At 38.9% G+C, this 22,046-nt stretch overlaps 1 protein-coding gene across 2 annotated transcripts in view; it reads left to right on the forward strand.

Annotated features, from left to right (window-relative positions):
* The first annotated feature begins 828 nt into the window (after positions 1 to 828).
* Positions 829 to 22,046, forward strand: part of RAB27B (RAB27B, member RAS oncogene family) — a 117,974-nt gene continuing 96,756 nt past the window's right edge. Inside the window, exons 1-2 of one of the 2 annotated variants that reach the window (XM_081096446.1) lie at positions 829 to 895; positions 1,026 to 1,100. The gene's annotated coding sequence lies outside the window, so the exon portion shown is untranslated. The remainder of the gene's footprint in view (positions 896 to 1,025; positions 1,101 to 22,046) is intronic. The other variant, XM_081096448.1, reaches the window with a different exon arrangement.

Below are 22,046 nucleotides of genomic sequence, written 5' to 3' on the forward strand. Positions count from 1 at the left end.
GAGGGCTTAATATGTGCTGAGCAATCCTCTAGGCTATCAAACTCTTTATCAAACTATTACTCTCTCAAAGTAAATAGAGCAGACTCCCTCATACAGACTATAGTGTGGTGGGGGAGTTATTCCACAACTGAATTAGGAAATCTGGATGTTATATGGGAAAAAGGTGCCACAGAGGAAAAAGTGGGGCAAATAAAGGAGAAGGATGAAGGGAGGCGTTGATATACTAGTATATGGAGTCTGGCGCATTTTGCCTCCAAGAAAATAAGCTTCTGGAGGCCTCTATTTTGTTTATTTTTGCATTTATTTTGAGATTTATGGACAGAACATGCGGAACGTGGAGTTTTTAGGCCTTTAATAAACATTTTGCAAATATAAGAAAATATAAATCAAACTTTAAAAAATTCCTTATTCCTTCATTCTTTTTCCCTGTGCATTTTAAATGTGGGGTGGGGACAAAATGTATGGCTAGCCGGCAATAAAGTGCAAATTAGCTTTCTTCCTAAAAGGCTTTAACATCCTCAGGGGCACCATTTAGTTAACAGACAAGAGCCTCCATCCTCCGTTCTGGTTTCAATATCAGGGTCTGGAACATCAGTGTCTGGACCCTGTTTCTTACTCACTTTTCCCCCGCTCAGACCCACTGCCCTGATGCTTAACAAGCCAACGTCCCTGAAACCCTTGGTGACAGCCCCCAGAAGCATCACAAGAAGTAAGAGGCTCTTCTGAGCTACCTTGGCTGCAAACCAGGGGCAGGCACTAGGACCGCCCCGGCGCCCACAGGCAGCCAGGCTTCACACAGCCTGTCAGCGGGATTGAGCCGCCTTTGCTGTTACACAAGAGAGCAGGCAGCAGCTGTAGCCGCTCAGCATCCTTCCCCCTTCCGGTCGGTTGGAAGGTATTTACTTGCTATTTACCATTCAGATTTTGTACACCGGCGTGTGCCTTGAGTGTGCACTTAATCTGATGCTCTGTATGCTGTCCAGCACTTGTTGGGTTACTATATTATTTTATGTTAATTTTCACAGCTGATGGAAGCAACAGTGCCATAAAGAAATGGGCTAGATATTTCCAGAGGCTGAAATCTGGAGGCATTTGGAGGTGTAAGTACATCGGTCCCAAATCCCTAACGTGCTGGCTGTGTCAGTTCTGTCCCCTGACCTTCTTCTTCCTCATTGAAAGAGCCAGTGTGAGATGCATTTGCATATTTCATTCATGAAGGAAAAGCACCAAGAGGGTGACAGAAACCACTAAGGATGGGCCCGAAACTCCACTTTGGAGTGGCTGCGGTTGCCTCTGCCAGCCTGTGGGTCTGGGAGAGGCGAAGCTGCGTTGGCAGCAGAGTTTTGATGGGAAAGAGGTTTTGCTCAGGGTTGCAGACTGCCTGGTTGTTTGCTGTCTGCTTTCTGTTTCCAAAGCTCCAAGACTGTCCTCTCTAATCACTGCCGTGGGGCAGTGTATGTCTGCTTATGCGTTATGTCTGCATTCCGGATACTGTTACCGTCCATGTGGGCTGCCAGAAAGCGGTGAAGCCGTTCTGTACCTCTCGGTGTAAAGCCATTGAAGAAAAATCTAGCTTGCTTTCGCTTGGCCAAACTCTACTCAATACTACAATTAGAAGGTTACACACAGAAACATTTGAAAAAAATAATAATTCAAGTTTCCCTTTCCTGTTCAGCAATTAATCTACCTATGTGAGATAAGGGGGTAGTTTGCGATTAGAAAACCCAAATGAAGAAGACTGCAGAGAAAATTGAACATTTTCTAGGCATTTTACTAATTAGTTGAAGATGCAACTTCATTGTATCAAAAGGTCTTTGAAAACTTTAAAACCTTTTAAAACCACATTTTTTTTTTTAGGTTAGATTATTACCTTAAAAATTAGATCAGATTTGGTAATAGGTAAAAATATTTAGATCAACCTATGAGATCAAATGTAATAGGTAAACATATTTAAAAATGAATAAATTGTTGAGTCATATTAATGGTCAATTCATAGGAATGATTAAGATAAACAGTGCCATTGTTTTATCTCAGGAAAGAAAATATCAAACTAAGACTCAAAGCAAGGCATCAATATTGAGAATGTGACTTTAATGAAAAGTATTTTAAAATCACCTTCAAAATAATTTTAATGGTTCAAATATTATATAGTTTAACTACATTATATGTGATATAATGCATGACCCTAAATAAGATTTCAAATTGTTTAAGTATTAAACTTTTAAAAATATAACTGAAGTTCTAAAACTCCTTTGTAGAGAAAAGAGGGGCAGAGGAGATGAGGGAGGGAGAATTGATTTATTTTATGTTTTTTAAATATTTTAAACATTCTCATTGAATATTTACTGTATAAATATTCTACTTATATTAAAAATATGTAACAAAAATTACAAATGATTACAACAATTCATTTGCAGCATCTTTAAAAGCAAATGAATATACGTATATAAATAAAGCATGTGAAGACTGCTGTAGAATGTATCTCAAGCCTGAAAAATCTGTTTTGAAGATAATTCTTCAAAACAGAGGAAGTTAGGGAAATCAGATGGTGTATAAACCTTTTACATTTATTTATAGTTGGTATAACAATGTGCTACAACTCCATAAACTGTGTTAATAAAGATTCTCCCTCCATCTTTCATTTTTTCTCTCTATATTCCAAGTCTAGAAAGATGACTCATTTCTTCAAATTAATACTTAGTTTTGGAAATATTTGCCCAACATATGATTTGCAGCCTTAGACTTCAGTTTTATGCCATACTCATTATATGGGTCTCATCATAAATCATTTAAAAATAACTTCATTATATGTCAAGTTGAAGATTCACTGAATTAAATGATGATGGGAGGAAAGTTTTGGGAACATAGATCCTATTCAGAATTCGGTATTCTTCTCAGAATCTGAACTTTCTTCCTAAATTTAATTCCTAAAATTAACTCCACTGGCTAGACCTAATTGACTGAAGACAGGAGGAACCATGCACATAAGTCTGGATTGCTGGCAAACAAGTGGGGCTTAAGCTGAAGAGTAAAATGCAAAGCTAAAACTGATTTGTTAAAGTGTGAAAGTAGTGATTATCTGGTGATTTTTATCCCTGAAGATAATCCCTTTATCCTTGAAAGGTCTCCCTGCCCCGGAGATCTGGTGGATACTCTTATTCCCTAGATTTAATGGATAAGAACAAGATAGATATTTCTTTGAACATACACATTTTTATTTAAAAGAGATTAAGCAGATCAGCCAATCTGGTTACACCGATTTCACCCTTAGCAGTGTGTTTTCTCTAAAGGGCATATTTCACATGAATAGGGTGCTTGGTAAGACACTTTAGGAAGAGATAGGAGGCTAGCTTTTACATTCTTAAAGCACCGGGAAGGAGCTAATGTAAATTGAAGAACTGCCTCAGCCACACTTGTTGTGGCATTTCAGTGTGCTTTTATTTTGGTTTTCGGAGGACCTATGCTTTACATAAAAAACAATGTCTCCCAGTGGAAGCTCCAGAAAATGTGGTAAGTCAGCTGGGGGTTCACTTCTCAGGAAACCACTTAGTGTTTTGTTAAAGATTTTTTAAAAAAGTAAAGAAAAAACAAATAGTCCTTTTTTATTTGTCCTGAAAGATGATTACCACGCTAACATCAGTTTTTAAGAACCCATTGGTCACATGTGCAAGCCACAATAAGTGGGAATTATATGTAACTTGAGAATTTCTTTGAAATCTAATTATGATTTTCTCTTGTTCAATGAAGAACTTAAACGGAAAGGAAAGAACTTTTATCGGTGGATTGTCATGTCTACATCAGTTACAGTTGTGTGAACCAGGAGGAGGAGGTTACTTTTGTGTTGTTGTTTTTCTAAGTTTGCAAAAGGGGTTAACTATTATTCATATAGTTTGAGGGAAAAGGTTTTCTCGAAAGCAATTTTCAGAAATTGATTTTACTTGTAAAGAAATAAGTTTGTGGGTGAAGCAGAAAGCTTTTAAATATAGGAGATTGAGCCTTTGAGTATAAAAGGCCAATTAACAATATGAAACATGTGCTATGCATTATTTATAAGCAGGTTTATCCAAAACGTTGTTTTCATTGTCCCTCCTGGTTCCCACAACTATGAGTGATGTGGACACAGCCACCACTACTATGCTCTCATTCCTTTTCACTTATGCCTTTTACTTAAGAGGGACGAAGTTAAAAACTCTAAGGAAACCGTCAATAAATATTAATCATGATTCAATAGACATTTAAGTTGCAGATGAGCTAGTCCCCCAAATATAATGTAGTCACTATAGTTTGTACCTTGGAATCAGTGTAAATTTTATGGACAGAGCATTTAATATTTTTGCATTATTTCTGTTTAATAGATATTACTGGATTCTTCACTGTATGCCAGGTATACATACAGTGTTAGACAATAAACAAGGTACTTTCCACCACTCATGGTCTTCCTCATTGTGCAAAGGGAAATAGGCAACAAACAACTATTATAAACCAAACACCCTATTATTAGAATTCATTTAAAATTATTATTTAATTTGTTACAAATTAAACAAAACAGAATGTATTCAATAGGTACTAACTTAAAAATTAGAAGAGAGTGCAATGGTAAAGAATGACTTGGTGGCTCTTTGTGTGTGAAAAGGTGACACATGAGGAATCTGAGCATAAGAGGCAGCTAAGTAGTGAGTGGCAGTGTGCTGTGATGGAAAGAGAGCAACTTTGTGCTAATCTGCTGCAATTTAAATCCACTCTATGTCATTCCTAAGCCTTGAAATCTTGAGCATTTTATTCCTTTGATAAAACCTTACAGAGTCTTAAGAATAATGAGCTTTATAGAGTTTTGAAAAAAAAAATAAGTCGAATGTCCATGATAATATCTTGAGTGTCCATGACCATAATGACTTATAAAATGTTGCAACTTATGAATACACTACCTTAAATATATGAGTCAAAGAAACAACTATTGACCTATTTTATGACTCCTGCGCCCCTTTTCATAAATACTTTTGGTCTACCACATATTTAAGGGAGAGCATTGTTCCCGAGTCTTCTAAAGACCAACTCTCAATTAGGAGCTTTGTTCTATGCAGTTGTGGTTGACTTTTTGATCATCTGCTCAGAAACCACCAACATGGTGGTTGATGAGGTTTAATTAAGGTGCTGTTCCTCCCAAGGAATGCTGGACTGAGATGGTCATCTCAGAAGAGGTTAGGCACATATCCCCTGGCAGGACTGTGCTTACTGGGCTTGGCCTGTCAAACACAACTTCTTGAGATGTTCAGTGAGATGAACATGGGCCTTTATAGTGCACAGCACAGGATTCAAGCTCAAGTTGAAGAAGCAAGTTCATTGATGAAGAAGGTAGTTCATTGATATTTAGAATAAGTCCCATCTAAACACTTTCAGAGTTTTGTCATCTCATCAGCATATAGCCATAAGATATATACTTGCACACAGCAACCATGTATGTTCTCTGTATTTAAAAATTTATTTGTAAGGGGAAAAGTGCTATGCGGTGACTTTTAAGTATTTTCCCCCTACTGTTCTTGACAATACAGCTATGTAGAATGGCAAAATTGCTCAACAATGTGTTCTCTTAGTCATTTCAAAGGAAAACATTAATCCTGGATTAACAGCTAGATATACTTAAAGCTCCTATCAGACAGAATATATAAAAGCCTAATTTGCTAAGTGTCTGACCTATTGGTAGACCGTTTGGTCAACTGCTCGACCAGTGCTATGATGCGCTCTGACCACCAGGGGGCAGATGCTCTGACTGGTAGGTTAGCTTGCTGCTGGGGTCTGGCCAATCGGGACTGTGCGAGACAGACTGGACACGCCCTGGAGCCCTCCTGGGGTCCCTCTCCGACCTCTAAAATATTTCTTCTAATTAATTTCCTTTCAATGTGCACGAACTCATGCACTAGCCCTCTAGTCCAAAAGAAGAAACTAAACTAAAATCAAAGAATGAAAGGCAGCGGAATTGAAAAAAGGCATGCTTGTGGGAAATAATTCCCTGACAGACCTAGAACTGGCCAAGTTCCTGACTTTGTAGAAGATGGACTCCTCCAGAGCAGTAGCCACAGGCAAATTGGCAAACCTAGACTACAGTTTATCCCTGTGCAGGACCAGGAAAAAGCAAAGGTCCTCGCTGAGGATGAACAACGCAGTGGAGAGGGTCAGATTGGGAAGTACAATTCAAGTTCATGAGGTTTTGTGTTGCTAGTATTTATATCTGTCTGCAGCTCTGTCATGTTCATCTCTGTGTCCATGGAAATATAACTTATTCTATTTAGGTCTTGGTTTCTCTATTGCAATACACTGAATTTTAGTAATAAATGAATATCATTAGCTGAGAAATAAGTGTAATACATGTATATCTAACAGGTAGATAATTACCAAATGAAAGTTGGAGTATCAATAATCATAGTAGGCAAATACATTTTTTTGTCTATAAGTTTCTTATTTATTTATTTATTTATTTATTTATTTATTTTTGTTGTCTTAAGTTTTACATATGTCTCCTTTTCCCCCAATTAACCACCCCCCAAACCATTCCCACCCTGGGCAAGCCCCCACCGCCCCAATGTCTGTGTCCATTAGTTATACTAATATACATGCATACAAGTCCTTTGGTGGGCAAATACATTTTAAAGCAGAACGCACAGTTAAGATTTAAAAGGGTTGTTAGCCCTGGTCAGTTTGGCTCAGTGGATAGAGTGTCAGCCTGTGGACTGAAGGGTCCCAGGTTTGATTCCGGTCAAGGGCACATGCCTGGGTTGTGAGCTCAATACCCAGTAGTGCAGGAGGCAGCCGATCAATGATTCTCTCTCATCATTGATGTTTCTCTCTCTCTCTCCCTCTCCCTTTCTCTCTGAAATCAATAAAAAATATATATATTTAAAAAAATAAAAAGGGTTGTTAAATAATGATTAAGTATACAATTCACCAGAAGATATATCCATCCCGAAATTGTAAGTATCTAATAACAGAATCCAAAATAGTATTAACATATATAAAACAAAGGGAAATTGATACATCCACAATCATAGTTAGAAGTTTTACCAAATTCTCTTAAAAACTGGCTAAAATGAAAAAGGATAAACAATTTAATGCAATGGACTTATATGAAAACTGCAACCAATAAAATTATTTTTTAAACATACATAAACATTCCTTTTACAAATAAGAATTTATAAGCACAAGATATAAAGTATCTTGTGGTTCAGTGTTTGAGCGTCAACCCATGATTCAAGAAGTCACTAGTTCAATTCCTGGTCAGGGCACTTGCCCAGGTTGTGGACTCGATCCCTAGTTGGGGATGTGCAAGAAGCAGCTGATCTATCTTTCTCTCTCATTGATGTTTCTATCTCTCTAATCCCTTTCTCTTACTGTTTTCTAAAATAAGTAAAAACATATTTTAAAAAATCAGTATCATAGTTAACATGATTTAATCAGAAATTTATGTAGATCAAATTAGCCTTATACAATGTAAAAGATAATATACTTCAGACTTGAAAATTTAGAAAATATTGTCTACTCTTAAAATAGTTATTAAATCTAATTTGATCCCATTAAAAAACTTCACTTTTATTCATGCATCTCATGGGATTATTTCAAACCAGGCTCAGGGTACTGTGTTAGGGTTAGGTAAAACAACCAGATTTCTGAACTCAACACCCTTGACATTTTCTCATTCAATTACATTTGCATGATAACCAAATAAATAAGTTGGTTTATAATAAATCTGTGATTCAGATTCTGAGGCCAAATTTTTACTGGGCCTACTTTGATAACTATTAGGACCTGTTGGTAAATCTCATTTTTAAAGTTAGAATTAACTCATAACTGGATTGAAGATGGTCTATATTGCAATATCCTATATTTTTTAATAGAGAAAATATTTCAATCACTGCATACAACAAATACCAACCAAATTCATTATTGATGGACTCTCAAAACGTGCATCATGAATATTGTAGGTGTTATATTTTTACCTATATTGTTTTAATTATTATCTTGCCTTGCATTTCTTTTATAAACTACTAGAGGCCCAGTGCATGAATTCATGCATGGGTGGGCTCCAGCTGGCCCAACAGATTGGGCCAGGCAGGCCAGGGGAAGGGGCCCAGGGCCATTAGCGGGCCGACTCTGCCCCCGGTTGAACTCTAGTTGAACTCTCGGTTAAGGGGACAATTTGCATGTTACCCTTTTATTATATAGAATTTTTTAAAACCTTAGAATGAAGAACTCTTTTTTAAAATATTTTTTTTATTGATTTCAGAGAGGAAGGGAGAAGAAGAGAGAGATGGAAACATCAATGTGAGAGAGAACTATTGATTGGCTGCCTCTGGCATGCCCCACACGGGGGATGGAGCCCATAATCCAGGCATGTGCTCTGACTGGGACTTGAACCATGACCTCCAGGATCATAGGTCGACACTCAACCACTGAGCCATGCCAACTGGACAGAATAAAGGACTCTTTATTACTCTTTTTTTAAAAAAATAAATCTTTATTGTTCAGATTATTACAGATGTTCCTCTTTTTTCCCCCATAGCTCCCCTTCACCTGGTTCTCACACCACCCCAGGTCCTTACCCCCCCCCAACTATCCTCATCCATAGGTGTAAGAGTTTTGTCCAATCTCTTCCTGCACCCCCACCTCCTCCCCTCTGAGAATTGTCAGTCCACTCCCTTTCTATGCCCCTACTTCTATTATATTCACCAGTTTATTCTGTTCATCAGATTTTTTATTGACTTAATTTTTAGATTCACTTGTTGATAGATATGTATTTGTTGTCACTTTGTTGTTCACAATTTTTATCTTTACCTTTTTCTTCTTCTTCCTCTACTTAAAGAACACCCTTCAGCATTTCATATAATACTGGTTTGGTGGTGATGAACTCCTTTAGCTTTTTCTTGTCTGTGAAGCTCTTTATCTGACCTTCAATTCTAAATGGTAGCTTTGCTGGGTAGAGTAATCTTGGTTGTAGGTTTTTGCTATTCATCACTTTGAATATTTCTTGCCATTCCCTTCTGGCCTGCATAGTTTCTGTTGAGAAAGCAGCTGACAGTCATATAGTTACTCCCTTGTAGGTAACTGACTTTTTTTCTCTTGCTGCTTTTAAGATTCTCTCTTTTAAGATTTTGTCTTTTGCCCTTGGCATTTTAATTATATGCATCTTGGTGTAGTCCTCTTTGGATTCCTCTTGTTTGGGGTTCTCTGTGCTTCCTGGACTTGTAAGTCTATTTCTTTCACCAGGTAGGGGAGGTTTTCTGTCATTATTTCTTCAAATAGGTTTTCAATATCTTGCTCTCTCTCTTCTTCTGGCACCCCCATAATTTGGATGTTGATATGTTTGAAGTTGTTCCAGAGGCTCCTTACACTATCTTCATATTTTTGGATTCTTTTTTCTTTTTTACTCCTCTGGTTGGGTGTTTTTTGCTTCCTCATATTTCAAATCTTTGACTTGATTCTTGGGGTCCTCTAGTCTACTGTTGAATTTCTGTATATTATTCTTTATTTCAGTCAGTGTATGCTTAATTTCTGACAGGTCCTTTTCCATTTTTTTGACATTCTCACTAAGATACTTGAAGGTCTCACTAAGTTCCTTGGAGGTTTCTAGAAGATTCTTGAGTGACCTATAACTGTGGTTTTGAACTCTATATCCAGTAGTTTGCTTTCCTCCATTTCTTTCATTTATGACCTCTTTCTTTTCTCCGTATGTTTTATGCTTCCCTGTGTTGATAGAGTGGCCTTATGTGCTAGGTGTTCTATAGGGCCCAGTGGCTCAGCCTCCCCAATCACCTGAGGTGCGCCCCTTTGTGGGCTTTGTGCACAGTCTTGTTGTAGTTAAGCCTTGATTGCTGTTGGTATCACTGGGAGGAATTGATCTCCAGGCCAATTGGCTGTGAGGACCAGCTTTGTCTACAATGGAAGAACTGCTGTGCTGGAGACACCCTTATGGGGCAGGACTTGCTTCAGTGGGACTTTGGTGCTCACTGAGTCTGCCCTTTGAGTGTGTCACTTATGGATGGGAAGAGTTGTAATCTGGTGTGGTCTCACACAGACCACTGGGTACACTGGCTCTTGGATCTCCAAGGAGGTGCAAAGTCAGCCACTGCCTGAGGCCACTTAGTAGGAGCTACAGAGGTATCTGCAGATTCCTCCTCTTTGTTTGGGGTTTGGAAGTGCCCAGATGAGGCCCAGCTGTGAAGCAAAACAGGCTGCTGCTGCCAAGCCTTGGGCCTTCTTTTGGAAGCTTTGGAGTTCTCTGACCCAGCTGCAGTTTGTTAGGTTTTAGGCTGTGAAAGGACAGGCCATTCATATGCAAACGCCACTGCACATAGCTTGGGTGGGGTTGTAAATTGGGTGGGGGGGGGGGGGTCTCAGGGAATCACCAAGGTGGAGTAAACAGCAATGGCTGCCAGTAAGCCCTGCACCGGGGAGGTCCCTGCGTCTCTGCATCCTGCGCCCCCATGCAGGAACAATGATCGCTGGGAGTACCTCTGAGAGAAAGCCGCCCTCACATTCCAGCCCGATGCCAGACAATCCAGTTTCTCCCCATATGAGTCTGGGTCCCCAGAGTCTCACCCGGAACTGGAGTTCAGAGCAATCAGGAGCTTGTATCTCCCTCCCGATTGAAAAAAACAACAGCGCACCTCCGTACCTCTGCACCTCCCCACCTCCGCACCTCCGCACCTCCACACCTCCTACCAGTCTCAATGTGCTTTCTTCTTTCCTTCTAGTTGTAGAACTTCCATTTAGCCAGCTTTCCCGTGGTTCTGGATGATATTTGTTTTGTCTTTTAGTTGTAGTTTTGATGTGGTTGTGAGAAGCAGCAAGTACAGGTGTTTACCTAAGCTGCCGTGTTGGTTCTCTTCTTTATTACTCTTAACAGACCATTCCAATGCCCTTCTTTGTAAAATTTTTAGTTAATTATAATTTTCATTTGTCTAAATTCAAACAAGGTCAAAATTCCATTTCCAATGTATAGCAACTTTGCTCTCAGTCTGAACAAGGCAGGGAGACTTACTCTCTGAGTATGGTATGTGCTCTCTGATAAAGAATGAACCCATGGTATGCCTTGACAAGAACAAAACTCTACAAAAGATATAAATCGTGTATCATTCTATGTGTATATCAACAGTTATCTAGCTGAAAAACAAATGGCTCAATTAAAGAACAATTGCTCCTGGCAACTATTATTTAAATGATGGTTTTTCATTTTGAATGGACTCCTTTAGTTGTTTCTGCAATAAAAAGACAGTACATTCCAAGTCTGAGTTCTTGGCAGAATGTTCAATTTTCTTTTGTTTAGTAATATTCTATTTCAATAATAAATTTAATTTATTCAAACTTTTCTGATTTAGAATACTTAAAGTGAGTATGGAAGGGACTTTGAAATCTTGGTCCCACATCCCCAGTTTAGAGATGAAGAGCCTGAGGTTCCAAGTGGTCATTACATGCCACGTGTGGAAGAAGAAACCATGTCAGATGATTTTTAACCTGGCCTGATTGTATCAGCATAAAGTTCGCTAACGTACCATTTCAAAATGTAAAATCACAACTCTCAGGAAAATAAAAAATGGGCGTGCTAAGAGATTTTCTTTAATTCATTAATTAATGAAGACCATCAGAATAATGCAATGACTAGTTTGAAAAGCATTAAAAAAATCTTGATATATATGGGCAATGTCAAAAACTGTTGATAAGACTGTAGAGTTAAAAAAAAGATTTAATCTTTGGGGTTACCTGTTTCATCAGACAAAAATTATTTGCATTTGTGGGACAACAGCTTACAAGTTAACAAGTAACTTCACTAAATCTGGGACTTGTAATAAATAGTAAATAGTAAGGTGAATTAACTTCCTTCCCTTAGACAATCTTTGGGTGGCCTTTGCCCCATATGTTATTGAAAGTACTTTCTGCCCATCTTTTTGCCTCATTTCCATGGAGAAGAATAAGGGTTGACAGCTAAGTCTGTGTACCAAATCCGGTTCATCTCCTGCTTTGTAAATGAAGTCTTATTGGAACATGGGTTTGCTCTGAGTTTTTCCATAGGTTCACCGAAAGTGTTGATTAGCCAAGGCCTCCTGGAGTTTGCTCTGCAAATCTGGGGCCATACAGTATTGAGCAACCACTAAGGCCACACAATTTACTTCTGTCTAAAAACTTTCCTAAGGAATCTTGAATTGGACTTTTAAAATTCTCTTTAGTGCGTCTTCTAGCCTAAGGCTGGGAAACCAACCCCCAACGCTCTCTCCACTAGCTTTCTCATTAACAAAATGAAAGCATTGTTTTCCTGAATTTCATTACTGTTTGTAAATTTTTATCATTTTCTCAACAAATAGCTATTAAGTGCCTATTATACAAACAAGACAGAAACAGTGTCTACCCATATGGAGGGGTACAGACTGGTAAGGAAGACAAAAATAAACAAATAGCTAATGAATTACTAATGTAATTTTTATGACAAAGTACTATGAGAGCATATGAGGGGGACACTTTCCTAGGCTGTTGGGATAAGCGCTGAGTATTTGGAAGGATATAGTCAAGAAAGGCATCTCCAAGAAAGTGATGTTTAGATTAGGATGTGGAGGGTAATGAGGATTTTCTAGGCAAAGAGCGGTTGTGGAGGGAGTGAGGTGGGAAATTTCATAAAGGAAACATCATGTAGAAGGTCCTTGGACAAGAAGGCACCATGAGCATTTAATTTTTTGATTGGATGATTCTTTAAACTTGAAAGAACTGTTTTTAAATGTTATCTCCCTTTTTTTGGCAAAAGAGAAAGAGTGATATTGGCACAGAATACTTCTTATATCAAATTGCAATTAAAGGAATACATAAATAGACAAAATCCTGCTGACCAACTTCTCATTCAAAATTGCCAAAAATGTTTCACTCTGTGGAAGATAGCTGCCATGTAGTAGTCACTTTGAATTTCCAAGAAGGTCAAGTCCAAATTGGAAGAGGTTGGCTCCAAATCTAATCATAATTTACTGGTTCACTGTTGACACTCTGGGCTGTCTTATGCAAACAAAGTTTCTGTCTTATAAATAAGAGTCAAACCTTGGATTGAGGTAAAGCTGCAGGTGCCTAAGTAATCAGGGAAAGAGAGTTACTTTCCTTGCCTGGAAAAATAACCACAATTTTAATGCTCAAATAATTCAACCTTTATTTATAGTATCAATTATGGATAATCTATGTTCAGCTATCTAAATGATAGTAAATTTGACTGCAGAATTAAAGATTAGCTAATGAATAGATGGATCAAAATTTTACTTTTAAACCTTATCTGGAACATTATCATAGTGTTATCTTTCTCCCTTTGCACACACACCTCTTCATGATATATTTATCCCACCATTATAAATTTGTTGCTGTATTTGACATACTTTTTAGAACATGAGCATATAATCATCTCTGTATTTCCAGCATTGAACATAATGCTTGGCAAAGAGAGATGTTCAATATATTTTTTTTAATATTTTTTATTGATTAAGATGTTACATATGTGTACCCTCTACCCCCCCCCCCCCCCCCGCTCATGCCCTCACCCCCCCGTTGTCCGTGTCCATTGGTTAGGCCTATATGCTTGCATATAAGTCCTTTGGTTGATCTTTCCCCCTTGCCCCCACCCTCCCCTACCTTCCCTCCAAGGCCCGACAGTCCAATCAATGCCTCTCCGTCTCTGGATCAGTCCTTGTTCATCAGTTTATGTTGTTCATTATATTCCACAAATGAGTGAGATCCTGTGGTATTTATCCACTCTCCAGTTCCATCCATGCTGTGGCAAATGGTAAGAGTTCCTTTTTCTTCTTCCTCTTCTTAAAGAATACCTTTCAGCATTTCATATAATGCTGGTTTGGTGGTGATGAACTCCTTTAGCTTTTTCTTATCCGTGAAGCTCTTTATCTGACCTTCCATTCTGAACGATAGCTTTGCTGGATAAAGTAATCTTGGTTGCAGGTTCTTGCTATTCATCTCTTTGAATATTTCTTGCCACTCTCTTCTGGCCTGCATGGTTTCTGTTGAGAAATCAGCTGACAGTTGAATGGGTACTCCCTTGTAGGTAACTGACTGTCTTTCTCTTGCTGCTTTTAAGATTCTCTCTTTATCTTTTGCTCTTGGCATTTTAATTATGATGTGTCTTGGTGTGGTCCTCTTTGGATTCCTTTTGTTTGGGGTTCTCTGCGCTTCCTGGACTTGTAAGTCCATTTCTTTCACCAGGTGGGGGAAGTTTTCTGTCATTATTTCTTCAAAAAGGTTTTCAATATCTTGCCCTCTCTCTCCTTCTGGTACCCCTATAATTCTGATGTTGGTACGCTTGAAGTTGTCCCAGAGGTTCCTTACACTATCTTCATATTTTTTGAATCTCTTTTCTTTTTTCTTTTTCGGTTGGGTATTTTTTGTTTCTTTGTATTTCAAATCTTTGACTTGATTCTTGGGATCCTCTTGTCTGCTGTTGGATCTCTGTAAATTATTCTTTATTTCAGTCAGTGTATGCTTAATTTCTAGTTGGTCCTTTTTCATGTCCTCCATGGTCTCACTATACTCATTGAGGGATTCATTAAATTTATCGGCGGTTTCCATAAAATTCTTGAAAAACCTTATAAACGTGGCCTTGAACTCTATATCCAGTCGTTTGCTTTCCTCCTTTTCTGCCATTCATGACCTGTTTCTTTGTCTCCGCATTTTGGCTGCTTCCCTGTGTTGATAGAGTGGCCCTGCGCGCCAGGTGTCCTGTAGGGCCCAGTGGCTCAGCCTCCCCAGTTACCTGGGGTGGACACTCTTGGTGCACTCTTGGTGCCTTGGTTGTTGGAGGATCACTGGGAGGAATTGACCTCCAGGCCAACCGGCTGTGGGAATCAGCCGTGTCTGAAGTGGGAGAATGGTCCCCCTCTGACCACTGGGCACAGTGGCTCCTGGATCTAAGGAGGTGCTAATTCAGCCTCTGTCTGAGGCCACACAGCAGGAGCCATGAAGAGGCTCAGCTGTGAAGCAATGCAAGCCGCTGCGGGGCCCTGGGCCTTCTCTTGGAAGTTCCGGGTCTGCCTGGCTCGGCTGCAATTAGGTACATTCACATGCAAAAGCCTCTGCTGCAGCCTGGGTGGGGCGGGGTCTCAGGGAGTCAAAAGGGCGGAGAAAGAAGCTATGGCTGATTCTCCGCCTGGAGTCGCGCGTCTCAGTTTCCCGGTAACGGCTGCAAGCACCTCTGAGGGAAAGCCGCCCTCAAGTTCACCCGCTGCCGCCTGACAGACCAGCTTCTCCCCGTATGAGTCCTGGGTCCCCAGAGACTCGCCGGAACCGGAGTTCAGAGCAGTCGGGAGCTTGTGATTCAAAAAGACAGCCGTGTCCTCAGGTGCCACCCCGTTTCCGCACGCGCGAGCCGCCGCCATACCTCTGCACTTCACCTCCGCAGCTCCTCTGGCTCTCAGCGTGCTTTTCTTTCCTTCTAGTTGTAGAATTTACACTCAGCCAGCCTTCCTGTTGTTGTGGACGATGTTTGCTCCATCCTTTGCGGTATTTTTCAATTGTTGTGTGAGGCGACAATTTCCCGGTGTTTATCTATGCTGCCATCTTAGTTTCGCCTGTTCAATATATTTTTATTGAGTGACTAAGAAAGTGAATAAATGCAGGATCCTAGATTTATGACTACATTAAGAGAAAGAAAAAACCTTAAATTACCTGGCTAAATCTCTTAAATAAAATGTTCCATTTTATATGAAAGTAAGTTAATATCTGCTATTTGACTCAATAATATTGACAAAGCAAGATATTTTTTCAAGTGAGAATATAAATGCCACCCAGAATACATTCAACTTTAATTGAATGCTTGAAACAAGGGTATTAGATATGGTTCTTGCCTTCTAGAAATTTATGACAAAGTTAAAAAACAAAAATGTGTGCTTAAAAATATAATGACTAATATAGGAAATATATACTAAGGCCAAATGAGTGCAATAAAAAGAGAGTTACCAGAGTTAGGAAGGTTAACAGCAAGGGCATTGTAGCGCCTGGATCATGATCATTTTATAAATCACAGAAGAGGAAAGAGCTTTTATATAGTCCAGATTCCTTTACTTATTCTTAGATGATTAATCACTGATTCATTATCTTGTCCCTTTGCATATATTCTTCCAGTATTTTATAGCTGACTGCCTTTGAAGATATTACTTATATTTTCCCCATAAGAACAACTGGAAAGAAAAAAAATGAAATTAAAATTTGTTGATCCCCTACCATATCCCAGATGTTATAAGCACATTTTTGCATAATACATCTCTACCTTAAACCTCCCTTTAGAACACAAACACATTAATAGGATTTTCAGAATTTGATGTGCATCTTTTGCCACTTGTAGGACGTAACCTGACTTAGACAAGAACATTTTCTCATAAAACAACTTTGTTGTGGTGTACTTTACATCAAATAAGCTGCACCTTAAAGGTACAACTGAATGCATCTTGAAAAAAGCATACTTCTATATAACCTCCAGCACAATCAAGACAGAGAAGGTTATCATCACCCCAAAAGTTCCCTGATACCCCTTTGCAGTCAACCCTGGACATAGGCTGCCTCTTGATTGCTGTTAGTCACTATAAATTCATTTTCTTTATCTGGAATTACATATAAATGGAATCATATAGTATGTACTCTTATGTATGGCTTCTTTCACTCAGTGGAATGTTTTTTGAAATTCATGGATACCCTTGTATGTATCAATAGTTTAAGATTAAAAAAAAAACCCTCTGAATAATATTTCGTCTTATGGTTACACTACAATCGGTTTATCCATTCTCCTATTAAGGGACATTTAGGTAGCTGCCAATTTTTGATTACTATGAATAAAGTTGGGGTGAACCTTGGTTTTCCAGTCTTTGTATAGAAATATGCGTTTGCTGTTCTTGGTGAGTACCTAAGAGCAGCATTGCTGAGCCATATGATTAGTGTGCATTTATACCTGTGTAAGAAGCTGTCAAATTCTTTCCAAAGTATTTGTTGCATTTTACTTACCAAGCAGAAATGTTTTCTCCACATCCTCACCAGCACTTGATGTTCTTAATGTTTTTATGTTTAGCCCTTCTAGTGGGGGTGTAGTGGTATCTGGTGACTTTAATTTGCACTTCTCTAGTAGACTAATGAGTAGTCTGTCATAGAGTTGTAAGATTGTATATTCTGGATACAAGTTCCTTGTAAGATAGTAAGCATTTCAAATATGTTCTCTCATTCTGTGACTTGTCATTTTTTAAATATCTTATTTTTTGAGAACAGTTTTAAGCTCACAGTAAAAAGGAAGGAAGACACACAGATTACCCACATAACCCCTGCCCCTACACATGCATAAGTTCCTCAGTTATCAACATTCCTGACCAAAGTAGCACATTTGTTACAAGTGATGAACCTACATGGACACATAATAATCACTCCAAGTCCATAGTTCACTTTAGGGTTCATTCTTGGTGATTATGTTCTTTGGGTTTGGACAAATGCAATGACATGTATCTATCATTATAGTATCATACAGAGTATTTTCACTGTCCTAAAAATCTGTGCTCTGCCTATTCATCCCTCCCCTCGTAACTCCTGGTTACCATTGATCTTTTTATTGTTTCCATAGTTTTGTCTTTTCCAGAATGTCATTTAGTTGGAAACAGACAATATACAGGCTTTTCTGATTGTCTTCTTTCATTTAGGAATTTAGGGTTCCTCCATGTCTTTTTGTGGGCTAATAGCTATTTTTTTTTTTTTGAGCACTGAATAATATTCCATTGTCTGGATGTACTATAGTTTATTTATTTATTCATCTATAAGAGGACATCTTGGTTACTTCTAGGTTTTGTCATTTTAAATATAGCTGCTATAAACATCCACATGCATGTTTTCCTGTGGGCATAAGTTTTAAATTCACTTGGGGAAATACTGGATTGAAAGGTAAAAGCATGTTTAATTTTGTTTGCCTTTTCACTTTCTTTTTTTAAATATATTTTAATGATTTTTTACAGAGAGGAAGGGAGAGGGAGAGAGAGTTAGAAACATCAATCAGCTGCCTCCTGCACACCCCCTACTGGAGATGTGCCCGCAACCAAGGTACATGCCCTTGATGGGAATCGAACCTGGGACCTTTCAGTCTGCAGGCTGACACTCTATCCACTGAGCCAAACCAGTCAGGGTGCCTTTTCGCTTTCATAAGTTTCTTTACTAAGAACAATAAGTTTTAATTTTGATACAGCCCACTGACTTTTTTTTGTTTTGTCTTTTATGGTTTGTGCATGGCCTGGTGATAAGTTCACATGACTAGGGAAAGAATTCATCCAATGGCTATTATTATTAAAGTTCAGCTACTTGATGGACTCTACGTAAGGAGAGGATCTTTTAAAAAGTGATTTTATCTTATACTTTTTATTAACTAGTCCCCTGGGTTATTAAATGATTCATAAACATTGTCCTCATAATCCCTTTGATGTCTAAATAGAAAGAGTTATAGAGCCTCAGGGTTTGGAAGGAAACGATAAGACATTTTTTCCATTCATTGGATAAACATTTTAACAGTCAGATCATTTTTCTAAAGCGCATTTCCAGAGCACATTTTCATTATAAGCAGCAATGTAGCATAACTCATCTGGATGTTAGGACAGGACTGGAAATGAGGGTTATCTCTCCAATTTTTCATTTATAGGATGCTTGCCTGAATCCCACAGCTTAGAATTGTAATAGCTCCAGTTGATGTATCACTTACAAGTGGTATCATGCATTGGGAGTTGCTAAAGTGGTCCTGTGGGCAGAAGGAGAGCTTGCTAATTGGGCAGAGTGAGGCATGTATGCTGGGCTAGCAACATAAGCCAGTCACTGTAATGTTGAGTCACAATTTCCCTCGGCTGTAAAATGTGAAGATTAGGATATAGACATGGGAATAAAACAGGCTCTCACTAAATGGTAATTGTTTATTGATTGGCGATATAAGTGATGAAATGGAGAGACATTTTATTTCTCGTGCATTTTTATTAATAGAAGAAAAAGAACTGAGAAATTCATCAGGAAAAAAGATGACAAGATTAAAAACTTGGGTTTTAGTTTCAATAAGTCCCACCTGGGGTTTTGGTCATGATAACAATCTAATTACTTTGACCAGAAGCTTGCCACGGAAGTGATGGGTATTGAATAATATCCTTGGCATACAACACCAAAGAGCCAAGTGATATCACAATTATTTTCAAAGATAACACAAAATTAAATGTTATTATTAAGGGAGGCCGTATCTCTCTATGGGACTTTTGACCTTTTTAAATAAGTTGTCATAGTTGGAAACTCAAACAATAAGGTTACACCAAGAAGACCCACTTCATTGTTCTCCCTGCCCATCAAGTTCCTCACACCTCCGTTCTCCAAAGCTCATCATTTTATTACCTACTCAGTGTTTACGCCAAAACTGACAAATCTGAATATATAGTCTTACTTCCCTTTTTGTTACATGAAAGTTAGTATATTACACACACCTATTTACACTATTGAACATCTACTTATAAAAATATATAGGTGTACAGAAAGCCTTATGAATTAGCATGTCATACTCACAGAATGACCCAGGCTAACGCTTCTATCCCCACCTTCTTGAATTTGATGCAGAAACAGAAACCCCGCAAGTCCTTTTGCTAAATAGAGAGAGACACACCTCTCAGCCTTAATGGCTTGGCTCTCCTCTGGCCTAGAGTTAGAAAGTGGTGTAGGTAAGAAGGTGAGGCCCCTGTAAATTTTGAAGATGTATTCTAGAGTTTAACTGCTCATGAAAACAAGCTCTGGGGATTCTGACGTTCTTCCTTCTGGCAAAATACGTCTCGAGAGGTTGGTTTTAACCTGAAGGCTCGTGCTACAAATAAACGTAGGCTGCTGCATAAAAGTTAATGCAGCTTTTTATTGAAGAGTGAATGTGTTCCCGTGTAAAACTTGAAAAGGAATCTAAAGCTGTCTTATTTTCTGATTAGGGCGAATGACTGGGAGGAAATCTTTTAAAGCAATTGCTTGTCAAGGTGACGTAATTGCAACCCTGGAGGAAGCTGTGAGCCTCTTGGAACACTGTCTCCCAAGAATGTATAGGAGAGGCCCTTCCCTGAGTCATGAGAGTAGGCCGAGCACAGTGTTGAAGTTACTGTCATAAATGCAGTTTATTTGTAGCTAAACTTTCTGGATGCAGTTTCATCTGACTCAGTTTACACGCATCCTAGCTTGTTTGGCAAAAGCCCCACTAAACATACATGTATATACAGTTATCTGAGTTTATAACAATGAAAGGCAGGAAAAAGTTAGGGTTAGATAAATATTAAAAAAATAAGGCGGCTACATCAGTCATAATTTATTTACTAAAAATTCATGTGCCGTTTCTGCAGTGGATTTACCTTCATCTCTGTGGTTTGCTTCTGCTAAGTTTATTTGCATTTTTTTGAGTACAAAGCAAGTCATTATAAGAGCAAGCGCCCTGAAGATATCAGAGTGGTCGGTGAAATCCAAGGTGGCTTCCACATTTCGTGTGCATCGAGATTGTGAGAGAGAATATAGCCAGTCTGGGGGGTCAAGTAGCAGGAGACTGCTGACTTGAATAGCAAGACCAAAACCTCTTGGCTGTATAACAATCTGGCTTCCCCTGGTGGCCCTATCCCAGGACGCTGTTGACAGGTCTCATCCCCTCAAGAGTGTTCAACCGTGTGGACGTTGCATCCCCATCCACTCCTACCGTGGGACAACTCTTGGCGGGGTGGTCAGACCCTGTACTATTTCTGAAAGCTGGCAGAAGCTGAGTACCCTCAAAAGTGTGTCCTCCAATTTGGGATGGGATTTTCAAGAACCCAGATAGAAACAGAGAGAATAATTTCCTTTCCTGGACCTGTGCAACATAACCTCAGACATGCAAGAACGTCAGATTTACTGTCTATGCTGTTATGGCACGTCTGGCCATATCATTGAAATATGGTGCTATTTAGCTTTTCCATGCCGTTGTTTTTGATGTTTTTACATCCCCTTATTATAGAATCATAAACTTTACTGGTGAAGGTATTCTATGTAGTCAGTAAGTATTTATTGAGTGTTTACCGTGTGTCAGATACTCTTCTAGGAGCTGGTGATAGAATCCCTGTTATCCTGGACTCTGGATAGGTACATCAAAAATATATAAATGCATCTATAACATGTTAGATGGGTTAACCAAAGAAGGCAAGGCTGGGAGAGCGTGGGCTGATTTAGATGAAATGGTGAGGGAAGGAAACTCTCCCCTGTGGTCCTTAGGCAGAGACTGGAGCTTCGTGAGTGAATGGGCTGCATAGATAACAGATGTGGGAAAGGGCACCTCTGGCAGGGAAGGTGAGGACTGGTAAATGTCTTTGCATGGGAGTGTGTTTGCTATGTTCAAGGAAGAGCAAGAGTGTACCTATGGCTTGGAAAAAATGAGAGAGGAGAAAAATAGGAAGTGAGATCAGATCACATCAGAGAGCCAGCGTGGGGAACCTTGTGGAAGTGTGCCTTTGTTCCCAGTGAGATGGGAAGTACAGAAGGAGGTGGGGCCAAGAAGAGACAGGACCTGTCACATATAATGGTCACTCCCAGGGAGAGGGAGCCAGGGGAGAAGCAGGAAGACCAGTTCCAAAGTTTTCTAAATAATCCAGATGAGAGATAAGAGTGGCTAAAACCAGTGGTTACAGGAGTGATTCTGACATAATTGGTATCTAGTAAATATCTCTCAAGAGAATTGGTGCCAAGCATTGTGCCCGAGTCTGTCCTCTTAACCACTGCCTCTCTTAAAATAAAATGGTGAATAGGTGTCACATTGATAAAATAGACTGATTTTCTTCATTTGAAGGTTTTTGAGCTATGTCTGCAGGTGCATTTCTTAGACAGCTCATATTGGACCCAGAGAAGATTAGCAGATAGAGATCTTTAATATTCCTTTTACCTTTCCTACCTCATGTCAGGACAAAGATTTTACTTATTTATTTTATTTCAAAAATGTGATAAAGACATCTTCAAAGAGAAGATAAAACAATTTTTAAGATTTGGACTAT

Source organism: Myotis nattereri (assembly GCF_964212035.1).
Source record: "Myotis nattereri genome assembly, chromosome: 8".
NCBI classification, from domain to species: Eukaryota; Metazoa; Chordata; class Mammalia; order Chiroptera; family Vespertilionidae; genus Myotis; species Myotis nattereri.